General features: G+C 45.3%; 1 pseudogene; it reads left to right on the forward strand.

Annotated features, from left to right (window-relative positions):
• The first annotated feature begins 2,141 nt into the window (after positions 1-2,141).
• Positions 2,142-4,982, forward strand: LOC110198868 (actin, cytoplasmic 2-like; annotated as a pseudogene).
• Positions 4,983-19,235: the final 14,253 nt, after the last annotated feature.

Below are 19,235 nucleotides of genomic sequence, written 5' to 3' on the forward strand. Positions count from 1 at the left end.
ATAAAACCATACTGTGCATACTTCTGTTTTTCACTTCTTTTTTTGGAGGTAGATAGTATTTTCCTTCATAGGTCCTTTGGAGTTGATCTGAGGATTTATAATACTCAGAATGACTCAGTCCTTTAAAGTTGTTCCTCTACAGTGTTGCTGTTAGGTGTACAATGTTCTCTTGGTTCTGCTCATTTCACTCTTCATTGTTTCATGTACGTTTTTCCATGTTCATCATGTTCTTACAGCACAGCAGTATTCTATCACAATCATATACTAGCCATTCCCCAATTTATGGGCATCCCTTCAATTTCCAGTTCTTTGCCACCACAAAGCAAGCTCCTATCAATATTTGAGAACATATAAGTTCTTTTCTCCTTGATCACCTCGGGAAACAGACCTGATAGTGGTATTGCTAGGTCAAAGTTTTATAACTCTTTGGGCATAATTCCATATTGTTGCAATTCCACCAACAATGAATTAGTGTCCCAATTTTTCCATATCTCCTTCAACATTTGTCACTTCCCCATCTATCATTTTAACCACTCTGATATTGCAAGGTTGTTTTAACTTTCATTTCTCTAATCAATAATGATTTAGAGCATTTGACTATATGTAGTTTTGATTTCTTCACTGGAAAACTGCATGTTCATATTCTTTGACCATTTATCATTTGGGGAATGACTTGTATTCTTAGATATTTGACAAAGTTCTTTATATATTTGAGATATGAAACCTTTATCTGAGAAATTGTCTATTAAAATGTCCTTTCAATTTTCTGTTTTCCTTCTAATCTTGGCCACTTTGGTTTTATTTGTACAAAATCCTTTTTATTTAACATAATCAAAATTAGTCATTTTGTACATCACAATGCTTTCTATCTCTTGTATATTAATAAATCATTCTCCTATCCATAAGTCTGATAGGTAATATGTTGCATGTTCTTCTAATTTTCTTATAATAGCTCTGTTTATATCTAGGTCATGTATCCATTTTGACCTTATCTTGGTAACTGATGTAAGATATTGGTATATGCTCAGTTTTTACCAAATTGCTTTCTAGCTTTCCTAATAATTTTTGCCAAATACTGAATTATTCTTTAAAAAATTATCAATTTATTTTTAGTTTTCAACTTCCATAAGCTTTGGAGTTTCAGATTTTCTCCCCCTCCCTCCCCAAGATGGCATGCAATTTGATATAGGCTCTACATATACACTCATATTAAACATATTTTCACATTAGTCATGTTGTAAAGAAGAATTAGAACCAAGGGAAGGAACCACAAGAAAGAAGAAACAAAACAGAAGGGGAGAAAAAGAGCAAATAGTATGCTTCAATCTGCATTCGGACTCCAGATTTCTTTCTCTGGATGTGGATGGCATTTTCCATCATGAGGCTTTTTGAGATGTCTTAGATCCCTGCATTGCTGAGAAGCGCTAAGTCTATCAAAGGTAGTCATTGCACAATGTGGCCATTACTATGTACAACATTCTCCTGGTTCTGCTCACTTCACTCAGCATCAATCCATACACATCTTTCCAGGTTTTTCTGAAGTCTGCTTGCTCATCATTTCTCATAGCACAGTAGTATTCCATCACAATCATATACCACAACCTGTTCAGTCATTTCCCAATGGATGAGCATCCCCTCAATTTCCAATTCTTTGCCACCACAAAAACAGCTGCTATTATGACCTCTTTGGGATACAGCCCTAGAAGTGCTATTGCTGGATCAAAGGGTGTGCAGTTTTATAGCCCTTTGGTCATAGTTCTAAATTACTCTCCGATGGTTGGATCATTTCACAACTCCACCAACAATGCATTAGTGTTCCAATTTTCCCACATCTTCAACATTTATCATTTTCCTGTTTTGTCACATTGGCCAATCTCATAGGTGTGATGTGGTACCTCAGAGTTGTTTCGATTTGCATTTCTCTAACCAATAGTGATCTAGAGCATTTTTTCATGTGACTATAGACGGCTTTAATTTCTTCCTCTGAGAACTGCCTGTTCATATCTTTGACCATTTATCAATTGGGGAATGATTTGCATTCTTATAAATCTGACCTAGTTCGAGCTGTGAGCTCTTCCACCCAGCTTGCACTTGCCTCCCCCCGCCTCCAAGCATGGCACCACCTCCTCTCTCTCTTAAGGGTTTAAACTCTCACTATGCCAAGGAGCCAAGGGTGATGATATTGCTGCTCTCCTTGTTGACAATGGCGCTGGAATGTGCAAAGCTGGCTTTGCAGGAGACAGTGCCCCTCGGGCTGTCTTCCCTTCCATCGTTGGGCACCTGCAAGGGAAACTGAGGAGGACAGATCTGCCCCAGGCCCCTGTGTAACAGTCTCATGACCTAATGGTGTAACTGCCTCACGATCTGACATAAATATAAATGGGAGTTACCCCGCATGGCCGGAGCTGACCGTGGAGACAAAACATTAAATAACCAACAAGCCATGTTACCTGGGAAAGCAAATTATCTCAAGGAACACTTTTCTTGAGAAAGGTGTGCAACTGTCCAAGGAATTGATCACTCCTTGGAGACTAGGTATTTGGGGCTCTGATCAAGCCCCAACTTTTGTTAAAGATGTGTGTGTGCCTGGACATAAGCGCTCACCAAGGATACATACACAAAACAAAATATCAAGATTATCTTTCCCTGGGTTACATGGATATAAAAAGGGTCATTGGAAAGGGAGATTTTGGAGACTTTGATGTCAGAGATAGGGACGCCAAATCTCTGTTGTGTTCAGAAGCGGATCGTGTGCACAGCTTCTGTTGGGTCAGAGCAGGACACCGCTCCGTTGGCCTCCCTGACCAGACCTTTTGGCCATTCTCCAGTCTCCCCAGTCTATTAGCTATTTGAGCTCGCCTGGTCAGTGAGTGTGTATCCTTTCTTTTCTTATTCCTATTTTCCTTTATGTTGATTATTATTTATTGCATTGAATGTTATTCTTACCTTTATGGCTTGTGTGGTTTTTAATCATTATTAATCGTTGTAAATAAATGTGATTATTTGTTAAGTTTATCCTGAGTACATGTCATTATATCTTGAGATTCGAACCTAAATTGAATCTGCACAGCACGTAATCCTTTCAATTACAGCACCCCAGACATCAGGGTGTGATGGTGGGTCTGGGCCAGAAAGACACCTACGTGGGGGCTGAGGCCCAGAGCAAGAGAGGTATTCTGACCCTGAAGTACCCCATTGAACATGGTATTGTCACCAGCTGGGATGCCTTGGAGAAGATCTGGCATCACACTTTCTACAATGGCTCCATGTGGTCCCTGAAGAGCATCCTGTGCTGCTTATAGAAGCCCTCTGAACCCCAAAGCCAACAGAGAAAAGATGACTCAGATTATATTTGAGACCTTAAACACCCCAGCCATGTACGTGGCCATCCAGGCTGTGCTGTCCCTGTGTGCCTCTGATTGTACCACTGGTATTGTGACAGACTCTGGTGATGGTGTGACCCACACTGTGCCCATCTATGAAGGTTATGCCCTTCCCCCATGCCGTCCTCCGTCTGGATCTGGCTGGTTGTGACCTCATGATGATTCTGACCGAGAGACAGAGTACAGTTTCACTCCCACAGCTGAGAGGGAAATCATGCGTGACATCAAGGAGAAGCTCTGTTATGTCGCCCTAGACTTTGAGCAGGAGATGGCCACAGCTGCATATAGCTCCTCTCTGGAAAGGAGCTATGAGTTCTCTGCTGGTCAGGTTATCACCATGGCAACAAGAGGTTCCGATGCCCAGAAGCTCTCTTCCAGCCATCTTTCTTAGGTATGGAATCCTGTGGAATCCATGAAACTACCTTCAACTCAATCATGAAGTGTGATGTTGACATCGTAAGGATTTGTACGCCAATACTGTATTGTCTGGTGGGACCACCACGTACCCAGGCATTGCTGACAGGATGCAGAAGGAGATTACAGCTCTAGCTCCCAGCACAATGAAAATCAAGATCATTGCCCCACCCGAGTGCAAATACTCTGTCTGGATTGGAGGCTCCATCCTGGCAGCTCTTTCCACCTTCCAGCAGATGTGAATCAGCAAGCAGGAGTATGATGAATCTGGCCATTCTATTGTCCACCACAAATGTTTCTAAATGGACTGTTTGTGGGTTTTTAATTTTTTTTTATTTTTGTCAAAGGGTGTGACATAATTGCCCCCCCCAAAAAAAGAGATGAGATTGGCATGGCTTTGTTTTTGGGTTGGTTTTTTTTTTTTTTGGCACTTGTCTCAGGATTTAAACACTGAAACGGTGATGGTGATGACCAGTCTAAGTATTTTGGAGGCAAACATCCCCAAAGTTCTACAGTGTGTCTTCAGGACTCTGATTGTACATTTGTTATTTTTTAAAATAATCATTCCAAATATTGTATAATGCATTGTCACAGAGTTAGAAGCCTCCCTGAAGGCTGTCCTCTGCTGGAGCAAAAGAGCTAGGTAACACAAATCCAGATGGGGAGGGGGAAGGGGGGGAAGGTACTAGTATTGCTTTATGTGTAAATTATGTAATCCTTTAAAAAAAAAACTTTTTGTGTCTTCCACCCTACAACTTGTTCCTTTTTTTTGTCAGCCACAATAAATGGCCCCCTAAATTCCCTCCCTGCCCCCAACATAGATGTGAATGAAGACTTTACAATCTCCCCATGAGTTTTATGAGATTGGTGCCAGTACTTGGGGGAGGGGAGGAGCTTTACCTGTACACTGACTTCAAATAAAAATGCACACATTAAAGAAAAAAAAACAAATTTGATCTAGTTCTCTATATATTTTAGAAATTAGGCCCTTATCAGAAACACTGGTTGTAAAAATTCTTGCCCAGTTTTCTGCTTCCTTCCTAATCTTGGTTGCATTGGCTTTGTTTGTGCAAAAACTTTTCAATTTAATGTAATCAAAATTATCCACTTTGCATTTCATAATGTTCTCTGTCTCCTGTTTGGTCATGAATTCTTCTGTTCTCCATAAATCTGACAGGTAAACTATTCCTTGCTCTCTCCCAGTTTGCTTACAGTATCAGCCTTTATATCTAAATCGTGTACCCATTTTGATTTTATTTTGGTATATGGTGTGAGATGTTGGTCTATGCCTAGTTTCTGTCATACTCTTTTCCAGTTTTCCCAGCAGTTTTTATCAAATAGTGAATTCTTATCCCAGACTGGGGCAAATACTTTTAAATTCTTATCCCAAAAGCTTAAATCTTTACATTTGTCAAACACAAGGTTACTATAATCATTTGCTACTGTGGATTGTGTGTCTATTCTATTCCAATGATCTGCCTTCCTATTTCTTAGTACCAGATAGTTTTGATAATTAATGCCGTATGATATAGTTTAAGATCTGGTACTGATAAACCTCCTTCCTTTTCATTTTTTAAAATTAATTCCTTCGACATTCTTGATCTTTTGTTCTTCCAAATGAATTTTGTTACTATTTTTTCTAGCTTAGTAAAATGATTTTTTTGTAATTTAATTGCTATGGCATGAATAAATAGATTCATTTAGGTAAATTTGTCAAATAATAGTATTAAAAAGACAGGCCTTTCATTCTCCAATTGATAAACGGTCAAAGGATATGGATAGACAGCTTTCCGAGGAGAAAATTCAAGCCATATGAAAAAAATGCTCCAAATTGCTAATAATTAAAGAAATGAAAATTGGAACAACTCTGAGGTTCCACTTCACACCCATCATCTTGGCAAAATTGGCAAAAGAGTAAATGACAAATATTAGAGAAGGTATGGGGAAATGGTATGCTGATACATGGTCGGTGGAACTGTGAACTGGTCCAGCCATTCTGGAACACAGTTTAGAACGATAGCCAAATCAGCCAGTCAGCATACATTTATCAAGCACTTACTATGTGCCTGGCACAGTGCTGAGCACTCCAGATACAAGGAGAAGCCAAAGGACAGTTCCTGCCTGCCCTCCAGGTGCTCACAATCTCATAGGGGAGACAATGAACAAAAGTATGTACAAACAGGCTCTAGACGGGATAGAGGTTGTTGCTCCTGTGTTTGGAAGAGGACCAGTGACATGACCAGCTGATTCTTGACTTGTGCATGGATTGGACTGAAGTGAGGCAGAGCCACACACAGTCCTCAGCCTCACTCTCTGTTCCATTGTTGTCAAAGTCCAGTGGCAGGACACAGGCCTGGAGGACCCAATGGCCCAGGATGCAGAGGACGACCTTGTGTCTGACCAAGCTCTCGGCACTCCACAGCACCTGCTTCAGCCACCTTCATGGTCCTTGGAACAAAGTATTCTCATCCGCCCATTCATGGAGGGAAGTCTTCACATGCTGGGGGGAGACACCCCCAACTCACCAGCAGGTTTGAGATCCATCGGTTACCCCCACCCTAGTTTAGCCCCTCTGCTGAAATGGTTTACCAGGGTGTGGCCACCATGCTTACTTCAGTTTCTTGGAGCCACCAAGGTGATGAGCAGCCCTGAAGAGAACTCAGGAGCCCTCCCACCAGAAGTACTGGTCTTCCCATGAACACCCCACATGGGATAAACAGGAAATCATTAACAGAAGGCAGCTCTAGAACAAAGAGGGGTTAGGGAAGGCTTTCTGTAGAAGGTGAGATTTTAGATGGGACATCAGGAAAGCCAGGGAGGTCAGTGTGTGGAGCAGAGGAGGAAAGTGTTCCAAGCAGGACAGCCAGAGAGACACCCAGAGCCCAGAGATGGACACAGCCAGAGGCCGTGAGGGCCTGCACCAGGATGGGATCAGTGTCAGAGGAGGGAAGGGGGTGCATTCAAAAAATGTTGCAAAGGTGAGATCGACAGGCCTTGGAACAGACTGGCTATGGGGGAGGGGAATGAGAACAAGTGAGGAGTTCAGCATTGTGTTGTGAATGGATGTCCGGCTCAAGATGTCTGAAAGGCAGTTGGAGAGGTGAGACTGGAGGTCGGCAGAGTTTGGAGCAGGAAAGATCAATCCGAGGATCATCTGAATAGATGGTCATTAAATCCATGGGAGCTGAGGAGATCCCCAAGGAAAGCAGTCTGGAGGGAGAGGAGGCGGGGGCCCAGGACGGAACCTGAGGGACGCCTGTGGTTAGAGGGCATGATCAGGACGGGGATCCAGCAAAGGAGGCAGAGCAGCAGCGGTCAGAGAGGGAGGAGGAGAGCCAGGAGAGAGGGTGCGGTGACCCACAGCCCCAGAGGGAGGAGAGGATCGAGGAGGAGAGAGACCCACAGCATCCCCTATAAAGGCAATTCTAGCCAAGCCTCTAAGAGAAGGGAATCACAGGGAAGGGAGGAAGGAGGGATCTGTCTCTTTCCCTGCCCTCTTACTGGAGGATGGCCTCATGAGCTTGGAAGAGATCTGGACTTGTCATTGTCCCCCCTTGTCTGCCTGAATCTCTGGACTTGTCTTTTTTTTTTTTTTTAACTTTGGGTTCCAAATTTTCTCCCTTCCTCCCACCCCACCCACCCTCATTGAAAAGGCAAGCAAGTCAATACAGGCCATACATGTGCACTTATGCAAAACACTTCCATAGTAGACATGTTGTGAAAAACTGACTCTATTTCCCTTAATCCTATCCTGCCCCCCATTTATTCTTTCTTTTGACCCTGTCCCTCCTCAAAAGTACTTCCTTCTGATTACCCCTTTCCCAATCTGCCCTTCTCTCTATCATCCCCCGGCTCTCTTGTCCCCTTCCTCCCCTATTTTCCTGTAGGGTAAGACAGATTTCCATACCAATCGAGTGTGTATGTTATTCCCTCCTTAAGCCAAATCCTGTGAGAATAAGATTCACTCATTCCCTCTCACCTTGCCCTGTTTCCCCTCCACTGTAAGAACCTTTTCTTGTCTGTTTTGTGCAAGATAATGTACCCCATTCTACCTCTCCCTTTCTCTTCCTCCTAGTATAATCCTCTCTCACCCCTTATTTTTATTCTCTAGGTATCACCCCTTCATCTTCAACTCACCCTGCGCCATCCATCCATCCATCCATCCATCCATCTATCTATCTATCTATCTATACACACATACATATAATTTTTCCCCTCCCACTACACTAATACTGACAAAGGTCTCATGAGTTATATCATCTTTCCATGTAGGAATGTAAACAGTTCAGCCTTAATAAGTCTCTTATGATTTCTGTTTCCTGTTTACCTCTTCATGTTCCACTTGAGTCCTGTATTTGAAAGTCAGATTTTCTATTCAGCTCTGGTCTTTTCATCAAGAATGCTTGAAAGTCCTCTATTTCACTGAATGACCATTTTTTCCCCTGAAGAATTATACTCAGTTTTGCTGGGTATCTCTGGACTTGTCACTATCCCCCCTTGTCCCCCTGTGTCTCCGGAACCATCGTGCCTGGAGGCAGGCTTGGCATCAGAAGCCAAGGAGAAAGTAAGGCCAGTTTCAGGCAGGAAGTGATGCCATCCCCAGAAGACACCATCTCCAAGGGCATCTCCCAGAAGAAGACTTGCAGCCACCAGGAGTGGGGAGTGACATGGGTTGCTTGAACCTACTCTGCCCTGGACTCTCTCTGCATGTGAGGGAGATCAGGTCCCATTGGTTTTTATTATCTCCGACCGTTCTTTCTATGCCAACTTAGCAAAGGCTCATTCTAAAAACTTACTAAGCCTGGTGGCTGATTGATAGCAGCTGACCCCTAGTGGGGGCAGCCCACCAGTGGGGGCTCATGAGCTATCACACTGGGGCAAAGGGGCAGAGGCAATAAAGCACACTTCCCAAATGCAGGATGCTCACAGCAAGTTGTGGTAGGGATGCAGACTCCAGTCCCTATCCTGCAACTTTTCTATTCACAGCTTCTGTGGCGCTGATACCCTGTGGACCACTTCTAACCCATCAGACTTTTCATCAGCTGAGCTGCCTTGGCCTTCTGGAGTCCCAACCGATGAAACACCCCAATACCCTGATCACCCTCTTGTCCCTGGTGGCCTTGACCTAACTCTCTCTGGCCCCTACCCCCAGGGCCAAAGGACAGGGTGGGGAAAGGGAGCTATCCTGTCACCCATTTTCTGGATAAACAGGTCAGCATAAAGGTTCCCAAGGAGTCACCCTGCACACAATTCCTTCTTCTCATTTCTCCTCCTCTTATTCCTCATTTGCTATTGATTTTAATCCTGGTTCAGCCTCCCCAGAATTTGCGTTTTCATAAAGCTGGGTCACTCTATCCGCGACCCACGCCTCTGCTGTCCTGTGAAATTAGGACTCTCCCCAAGGGTCTATGTGAGGAAAATGAGCAATTCTGCAGTTAAGGAGAAAAACAGGGCTGTGAGCGCATTCTTGTCAGACCAGAACGAGCAGAGCTTCGGCCCCCATCAATGGGGAAGCTCTCACATCCAAGAGCAAGCAGAAGCCTCTCTGCGGGCATTTCGCCCATCCCAGCCTGAGTCCAGGCAAGCTTACAGGCTTCTCGCCGATCGCTCGCCTCCTGCACTCCACGTTCCAGCCAAACCGTCCTGTTTGCCGTTCCCTGCACCCCTCTTGCCCGCCCCTGGGGCCCCTGCCGGGTCTGTCCCAAAGGCAGCCTGGCTCTCCACCCTTGGGACCCCCGGTTCAAGGCTCAATTCCAAGGCTACCCCACCCCCCTCATTACCTTTGTCCCTCCAGCTCAGGTTTACTTCTCTGAGGATGGACGGGGCCACTGTCCCCTAGGTGCCTTGGTAGCCCCAAGGCTTAGCCCGATTCCCCTCCGCCACGCCCCCAGGCAAGGGTCCGACCACACCCAGACCTGGGCACCCACAACGCCCACCTTGGGGACCCCTGTTTTCCGTCTGTTAAATGTTTACCTGTTTGGGTTCTGGGGCTATTCGGGTTCTTTGTGGGAGACAAGCCAACTCCCACCCTTCCTCTTTCTGAAGCTGGTCTCGCGCTGAGGCCACCAAGCACCCTGAGTGCGCCTCCAACTAAAGGTGTACAAAGGTGCCGGAAGGCCCCAGGGTCCTCCTTCCCCTGCTGCACGGGCCGTGCCTCTCCAGCCCTCGGATTCCGTCCGCTTCTTTCACCCTCCAGCCCCTCCCTGGCTCTGGGCCTCTTCACCTTTCACCCCCGACCTGCCTTCTCCAAGTCAAAGTCCTTTTCCTAAAGCACCGCTTCCTGCCCCTCCCCCTTCCCCCCAGCTTTTAGTAGTTCTCAGTTTAACTGCAAATTTCTCAGCCAACCCCCACCCTAGCAGTTCTGCCGGGATTACTGCGCGTCCCCCACTGCATGCACTCTTTTCCAGGGGTGCGGTGTCCTTGGAGTACAATTCTACATCTTCCACCACAGTGTCTTTGCACAGGCTGTCAGGGAAAGCGTCTCTCTCTCAGAAGGCTTAGCCTCATTCAAGGCTGTCTTTGTCTACTGAAGCTGACCTGTTCTCTCCCTCCTTACATGTGTGGGGACAGGTTGGATTCTCTTATTGGAAGGTGATCTCCTCCAGGGAAAGGACCGTTCTTCATTTTGACCACCCAGGGGTTTTCCACGAGTGGTCACTTGACAAAGCCTTGTTGGCTTGGTGGTGCTGGTCAGGCCCTGGCCCTGAGGAGGCCTTGGCATTGGGGGAGGCCTGGGCTGCCAAAGAGGCTGGGTATACCCCTGATGAGGCCAAGAGTGCTGGGTAAGGCATAGGCTGCTGGGGAGGCCTCGGGCACTGGGGGAGGCCTGGGCTGCTGAGCTGGGGTGGGGTGGGGTGGGGGAGCCTTTGGCAGCCTCTTCACTTCATTCTTTCCTAACTGATGCCCGTTATCTCCTCCCCCAGCGGTCTTTTCGGGGATCTGGGCAGCCAGGACTCCCTGGGCTTCTTTCCACCCTGTCCAGCACCCCCAGAGGGTGCACAGCACCGTGTGTGAGGCAGTGTGGTCCAGTGGAAAGAGGTCTGGGTGTGTACCCTGCCTCTGAGTCACTGGGCCTCTCTGGACCTCAGTTTTCCTCTTCTAAACTAAGAGTCGCCCCTCTGCCCAAGAGGTGCCTTCCTCTCAGCACAGGGACTTTACTTCACTCAGCGCCTTGGTCAGGAGGGGTTTGCTTGTTTTCCTTTTTTTGGGGGGGGGTGGTGAGGGAGAGAAAATAAATGCTTGTTAATTGAAAAAAAAAAATTAATTTAAGAGAAAAAGCTCCAAGAGGGTTGGACCTGATGAACTCTGGGATCTCATGGTCACCTCGCACCAGAGTCCTGGTGTCAGTGGCTAGTCACTCCAGAGTCAGAGTGGATGAGATCCGATGGAATTCTCCACAGAACCCAAGGACTCTCAGATACCCCCTTCCAAAGGCTCCCCCAATTCCCTTGCCTTCCCTGCACTCCCCCTTCCTCGAATGGTGCTGTCAAATGATGGCCTGAGCTCGATGGGCCCTGGGGCCCCCATGTCCCTAACCAACTCACCCCAACCCACCCAAGGAGCTACAAGAGACTGGCACACCAGAACTGCTCAGAAGAGAGCAGTCATTGACAGCCTGTGGGCAGCCTGGCCTACGCCTGGAGGCCTGCTGTCCGCTGTCCATGCTCTGCCCCAGATAACCCACAGGTACTCCTGAACATCACAGGCAAGGCCCCCCACAAGGAACCAATCCAAAGTAAGCAACATTGCCAAATGCCTGCTGTGTGACAGGCACTGTGCTAAAAAGCAAGCCGCTCTCTGCCCTCAGAGAGCAACACGGGAGCAGGAAAGGTAAGGAAAGGTGGGTGGGCAGATGCTAGAGGGCACCTGAAGCCAGGCAGAGTGGAGTGGAGGGGACTGAGGAAGGCATTAGGAGAGGTTGGTACTCCACCCTCCAGCCCTCTCATCAGAGGCTCCTCCTCCACTGTGGAGCTCCAGGACCCAGGTCACAGAGCTAGCAGGGCAGACCTCAGAGGCCATCTAATCCAGCCCCTTTTACAGATGAGGAAAGTGAGGAAGGGGAGGCGCCTCAGGGAAGTGAAAGACTCACCTAAGGTCACACAGACAGTAAGCATTCAAGGTGCGATAGGACCCCAGGTGCTTGTTAGGCACCAGCCTGTCAAGAGCCTTCCTTAGATTCCAGGCCAAGGAGCTTGAGCCTGGAGGGTTTGGGGCAGAAGGTGCACGCACGGGTTCATCCACAGAGCTCCTCTAGGCATCAGACAATTGGAATATCATCAGGGAGGAGGTTCAGCTGAAGTGAAGGAGCTGCTCAGAGCCCCGAAGCCTGAGATGAAGGGAAGCATGTTTTAGCCAAGCCTGACAAAGGGGTGAGTCACTGCCAACGAGGGGACCTCGGGGGGCCTGTCTCCACTCACACCAGTGACTAACCAGCTCCTGGAGTGCTCTGCTCTCTTTCCAGGGGCCAGATTTTGTGGCTCTCGATTCCCTCCTGCCCAGGTGTCCCTGCAAGGCTCCTGTCAATCTATCCCAGCAGCCTGAAGCCTATTGCCATGGTGACAGGGCTGGGAGCTGAGATGCGTTACAGACATGGAGATTCAGGATGGCATCCACCACGCAACCCTGGAGGTGAGCCCAAGATGTCCCAGAGTGTAGTGGGCGAGTCTGACTCTTCCTGCTCCCACCCTCTCCAGTGCAGCTTCTCCCGGTCTGCTGTGCCCTGCCTGCAGGATGAGAGGGAGTGTCCTGGAGGAGCTGGTCAGACCTGTCAGAGGTGGGGGTGGAGAAGAAGGTGCGTCCAGGGTGGCCTGCGGCCCTTCACCCCTTCTCCTCTTCTTTCAAACACCAGCTTCACTCAAGGGCAGACCTTTCTTAGCATGAAATAGCAGCAGATACCTTAGGAGTGCAGCAGGTCACCAGAGACAATGCCCGCCATCAAGCCAAGGTTCTACGATAGCCCCCTCCCCACTGGGCACATGCACCTGACCCCTGGGAACCAGCAGCCCAGCTGTGAAAAGATAGCTTCTTTCTTCTCTCCTCTGAAAGGAGAGAGAGAAATAGAATCTCACAGCAGCTAGGTGGCACAGTGCATAGAGCACTGGCCCTGGACTCAGGCAGAGCCAAGATGGTGGAGAAAAGGCAGGGACTCGCCTGAGCATTCCCAAAGCCCCCTCCAAACAGTTTTAAATAACGCCTCATAACAATTTCTGGAATGGCAGGACCAATAAAAAGACAGGATGAAACAGTGTTCCAGCCGAAGACAACTTAAAAGGTTGACAGGAAAGTTCTGTCTCACTGGGGTGAGAATGGAGCACAGTCTAATGCAGGTCACACCCAGCAAGCCAGCAGCAGGTGTCAGGGGTGACTGCATCTGCCAGAGCGCTCTGCCCGCAGACAGGAAAGGAGCTAGACAGCTGGTCAGAAGGAGATGGCACAGGGACCTTTGCTCGCACTGGGGGCAGGACTCTGCTGCATTGCCCATATGCAGTTCCAGGTCACAGTCCCAGGGCCTAGAGGAGTACTAGCACACTGGAGCTGACAGCCACAGGAAAGCAGAGTCCCAGGTCCACGGTGGAAAAAAGTGCTTGTGGTTACTTATAGACCAGAGCACAGGCCAGGAGAACAGTGACCTCACCTCTCCTTAGATCATCCCAAGTGGAAGCACTGAAAACTCACAGACTCCCCAGAGCTAGCTCTGAAAACAGCAGCATGAGAAACCTGAAGCTTGGGACAGTAACATAAAGTTAAAAGTCAATAAATAGGCTGGAAAAATAAGCAAACAACAACAACAAAATAAGAACCTGACCACAGAAAATTAGTATGGTGACACAGAAAAGAAAAACAAACTCAAAAGAAGAAAATAAAGTCAAAACGGCTACATCCAAGGCTTCAAAGAAAAATGTGAATTGGTCTCAGGCATCGACCCCCCCCCCAAAAAAAATACAATTCCTGGAAAAGCTCAAAAAAGGATTTAAAAAAATCAAATAAGAGGTAGAGGAAAAATTCGGAAAATAAATGAGAGTGATGCAAGAAAATCGTAAAAAAAAATTCAACAGCTTGGTTTAAAAAAAGCACAAAAAATACTGAAGAATTCCTTAAAAATTAGAATTGGGTAAGTGGAAGCCAATGACTCCATAAGATATTACGAAACAATAAAACAAAGTTTATTTTCTTTTTTCTTTTTTTTTTTTTCAGCACTTGGGGTTAAGTGACTTGCCCAGGGGTCACACAGCTGGTGTCAAGTGTTTGGTCTGAGGTTGGATTTGAACTCAGGTACCCCTGACTTCAGCTCTATCCACTGCGCCATCTAGCTGCCCCCAAAACAAAGTTTATTAAAAGGGGAAAAAAAACAGAAAATGTGAAATGGTGGATCAGAAAAACAATTGATCCGGAAAATAGATTGAGGAGAGATAATTTAAAAATATTGGATTACCTGAAAGCTATGATAACAAAAAGAATCTATACATCATATTTCAAGAAATTATCAAGGAAAACTGCCCCAATATTCTAGAACCAGAGGGTTAAAATAGGAATGGAAAGAATCCATTGACCACCTCCTGAAAGAGATCCCAAAATGAGAACTCCCAGGAATATTATAACCAAATTTCCAAGCTCCTAGGCAAAGGAGAAAATATTGCAAGTGGCCAAAAAGAAATAATTCAAATAATGTGAAGCCACAGTAGGGATAACACAAGATATAACAGCTTCTACAGGAAAGGATCAAAAGGCTTGGAATATGGTATTCCAGAGGGCAAAGGAGCTAGGATTACAACCAAAAATCACCTACCCAGCAAAACTGAGTGTAATCCTTTGGAGGAAAATGTATATTCAATGACACAGAGGACTTTCAATCATTCTTGATGAAAAGACCAGAGCTGAATAGAAAATTTGACTTTCAAATACAAGACTCAAGAGAAGCATGAAGAGGTAAACAAGAAAGAGAAATCATAAGAACCTTAATAAGGTTAAACTGTTTACATTCCTACATGGGAAAATGATACTTGTAGCTCCTAAGAACTTTCTTGTTATTAGGGCAGTTAGAAGGAGTATACATAGACATAAGACATGGGTGTGAGTTGACTAGGATGGGATGATATCCAAAAAAATAAAATGAAGGGGCAAGAAAGAGGGATGCACTGTGAAAAGGGGAAAGGGAGAAATAGAATGGGGTAAGTTGTCTCACATAAAGGAGGCCGGAAAGAGCTTTTCCAGTGGAGGGTAGTAGCGGGCAATGTTGCCATCTTACTTTCATCAGAATTGGCTCAAAGAGGGAATAACAGACATACTCAGTAGGATACAGAAATCTATCAACCTACAGAGAAGTAGGAGGGAAGGAGGATAAGAGAAGGAAGGGGGTCAAAGAAAGGAGGGCAGAATCAGGGGAGGCAGTGGTCAGAAGCAAAATACTTTTGAGGAGGGGCAGGGTGAAAGGAGAGCAAGAGAGAAAAGGATAAATGGGAAAAATAGAACAAAAACTGCTGAGAAAACTGGAAAACAGTATGGCAGAAACTAGGCATAACAAACAAAACCAATGCAAATAAAATTAGAAGGAAGGTAGAAAACTGGGAAAGAATTTTTACAACCAGTCTCTCTAATAAGGGCCTCATTTCTAAAATATATAGAGAATTAAGTCCAATTTATAAGAATACAAGCCATTCCCCAGTTGATAAATGGTCAAAGGATACGAACAGACAGTTCTCAGATGAAGAAATTAAAGCCATCTATAGTCATATGAAAAAATACTCTAAATCACTGTTGATTAAAGAAATGCAAATCAAAACAACTCTGAGGTACCACATCACACCTATCAGATTGGCCAACATGACAAAACAGAAAAATGATAAATGTTGGAGAAGATGTGGGAAAATTGGAACACTAATGCATTGTTGGTCCCAAAGAGATCATACAAATGGGAAAAGGAACCCACATGTACAAAAATATTCATAGCAGCTCTTTTTGTGGTGGCAAAGAATTGGAAATTGAGAGGATGCCCATCAATTGGGGAATGGCTGAGCAAGTTGCAGTATATGAATGTAATGGAATGGTATTGTGCTATAAGAAATGATGAACAGGCTGACTTCAGAAAAACCTGGAAAGACTTGTATGGTCTGATGCTGAGTGAAATGAGCAGAACCATGAGAACGTTGTATACAATAACAGCCACGTTGTGCGATGACTAATATTGATAAACTTAACCCTTCTCTGCAATACAAGGACCTAAGACATCTCCAGAGGCCTCGTGACGGAAAATGCTGTCCATATCCAAAGAAAGAACTATGAAAGTTGAATTGCTATTTTTTTCTCTTCTGTTGAGTTTTGTTTCCTCTTTCTGATGGTTCCTCCTATTGGTTTTAATTTTTACTTACTACATCACTAATGTGAAAATAAGTTTAATAGGAATGTAAATGTATAGCCTATATCAGATTGTGAGCCATCTTGGGGAGGGTGGTGGGGAAGAAGGGGGAGAAAAATTTTAAACTCAAAAGCATATGGAAGTGATTATTGATAAATCAAAATAAATTAATAAAATTTTTAAAATTAAAAAATTTTTTAAAAAGAGGAAACTAGGCATAGACCAACATCTCATACCATATACCAAGATAAGGTCAAAATGGGTATATGATTTATACATAAAGGGTGATATCAAATTAGGGGAGAATGGAATAGTTTATCTGTCATATTTATAGATAAGGGAAGAATTTATGACCAAACAAAAGATAGCTTTATTAGATAACTTCAACTATATTAAATCAAAAAGGTTTCGCACAAACATAACCAATGTATCCGGGATTAGAAGGAAAACAAAAATTGAGCAAATATCTTTGATAAAGGCCTCATTTCTCAAATATATAGAGAACTGAGTCAAATTTATAAGAATACAAACCATTTCCCAATTGATAAACAGTCAAAGGACATAAACAGGCAGTTTTCAGAAGAAGAAATCAAAGCTATCTATAGTCAAAGAAAACAATCCTAAATTACTATTGATTAGACAAATGCAAATTAAAACAACTCATATCAAATTGGCTAATACGACAGAAAAGGAAAATGACATATGTTGGAGAGGATGTGGGAAAACTGGGACACTAATGCACTGTTAGTGGAGTTGTGAACTGATCCAACCATTCTGGAGAACAATTTGGAACTATACTCAAAAGGCTATAAAACTGTGCATACCTTTTGTCCCAGCAATACCATTACTAGGTCTGTCTCCCCCCACACACCCCCCAAAAAAAGAAAGAAAAAGTAAAAAGACCTATATGTATAAAAATGTTTATAGTAGCTCTTTTTGTGATGACAAAGAATTGGAAAATTGAGGGGATACCCATCAGCTGGGGAATGACTGTACAAGTTGTGGTATATGATTATGATGGAATCTTGTTCAGTCATTTCAGTTGTGTCTGACTCTGTGACCCTGTTCGGGGTTTTCTTGGCAAAGATACCGGAGTAATTTGCCATTTTCTTTTCCATCTCATTTTACAGATGAGGAAACTGAGGCAACCAGGGTTAAATGATTTGACCAGGGTCACAAAGGTAGTGCATATCTGAGGCTGGATTTGAACTTAGGAAGATCAGTCTTTCTGACTCCAGGCCTGGCACTTTATCCACTGCGCCAACTAGCTGCCTTGTAATGGAAACTATTGTGTTACAAGAAATGAGGCAGAGGATGCTTTCAGAAAAACCTGGAAAGAGTTACATGAATTGATGCAAAGTGAAATGAGCAGAACCAGGAGAACATTGTACACAGTAACAGCAATATTGTAGCAATGATCAACTGGGAATGACTTAGCTCTTCTCAGCAATACAGTGATCCAAGACAACTCTGAAGGACTTGTGATAAAAAATGCCATTCATCCCCAGAGAAAGAACTGATGGGTCTGAAAGCAGATCAAAGAATACTTTTTTTTTTAAACTTTATTTTTCTTGGGTTGGGCTTTTTTTTTGTCTGTGTTTTCTTTCACAACATGACTAATATGGAAAGATGTTTTGTATGACTGCACAGGTATAACCTATATCAGACTGCTTGACTTCGCAGTGAGGGGGAAGGGGAGAGAAGGAGAGAGAGAATTTGCAACTCCATATTTTTAAAAAAAGAATGTTAAAATTGATTTTACGTGTAATTGGCAATATATATGTATGTGTATACATGCATATATTTATATGTGAGCATATATAATATTATATAGATATACATACGTGTGTGTATTCATCCTCAGTGCTATTTACCACTGGTGGACTCAAACGTGCAGCCCAGACCATCAGCCCTCGGCGCCGCCCTGGAATTCCTGCTCCATGTCCTTCGGACACTCTGGCCCCTCGCAGACACAGGCTGCTCCATCTCCCCCACAGGGCTTTCAAGGGACCTGGGAATTTGGGGGCTTCTTTCTTCTGCCAGTGCTGGAGCCTCTGCCACCAGCTACGTTCTCCCCATTTGTTCAGGGGCCAGGAAGGACAAAGGACAAAATTTACTTGAAAGCTGGAGCAAGAACAAAAGTCCAGACACTTCCTCCAGCACTTCAAGGGGGCCATTCCCCTGCATGCTGCCATGGTCAATGTGGGAATGAAGGGATTAGATCCCAAGCTTAGTTCACCTCCCTAGCCTCAGCCTGACCAAATTCACACGCAAACGCTGTTGCCGGACTCCCAGGTGCGTCCTGCTGGGCTGGACTCCCTTCTTTAGATCCCTCCGGGCTCCTCAGACCATCCCTAAATGTGTCTGGGCTGGCTGGTTCCTGACTCTTGGAGTTCCATACTGGCCTTTGAAACTGCCAAGAAAACATACTCTTTTCACCTAGAACAGAAAATAATGAATGGAAAGTCAAGAAAGCCCCATTTCTTGGGGGCCCCCAGAATCTCAGAAGGGGAAGAGGCCCTAGTGCCCTCCACCTTCCCACAAGAGATGCTATAAGCAAAGGAATCACCTCACTGTCAGGGAAGGGCAGAGAGGATGGCAGAAGGACCCTCGGGCACCAGGTACCCAATGTCCATGGATGCTCCAGGCTTCAAGACTCTTCCAGAAGCAGCTCCGCAGGGTCCTGTGCTTGAAGACCTCTTCTTAGCCTAATAATTGAGATAATAATTGCAAAGCACTTGGCAAGTTCCTGGCACACAGCGAGTGCTTCACGCATGTTGGCTGTTCTTAGCAAGCTCCTGGGTCCACACCGCTCCAGACCCCATTACATGGGCCACACCTGGGAGTTTTTTCGGGGGGGGGGGGACACTTTATTGATTCATAGACGCCCACAAGTGCTCGCTGCTCCGGTGCTGGAGGTCTGCCCTCAAACACAGAATTCACCCCGTTGCTCCACATGAAGTGTATGGGTGGGGGTGGGGCAGAGTTTGGAGAACCTCAGAGATGCATTCCTTGGAGGAAGCGTCTCTTCAGAGAAAGGTTTCCTAAGCCAGCACACACTGGGAGACTCAAGCTTCGTGCACCTG

The sequence above is a fragment of the Phascolarctos cinereus genome, unplaced genomic scaffold (genome assembly GCF_003287225.1).
Source record: "Phascolarctos cinereus isolate Bilbo 61053 unplaced genomic scaffold, phaCin_HiC Scaffold_5;HRSCAF=322, whole genome shotgun sequence".
Classification (NCBI taxonomy): domain Eukaryota; kingdom Metazoa; phylum Chordata; class Mammalia; order Diprotodontia; family Phascolarctidae; genus Phascolarctos; species Phascolarctos cinereus.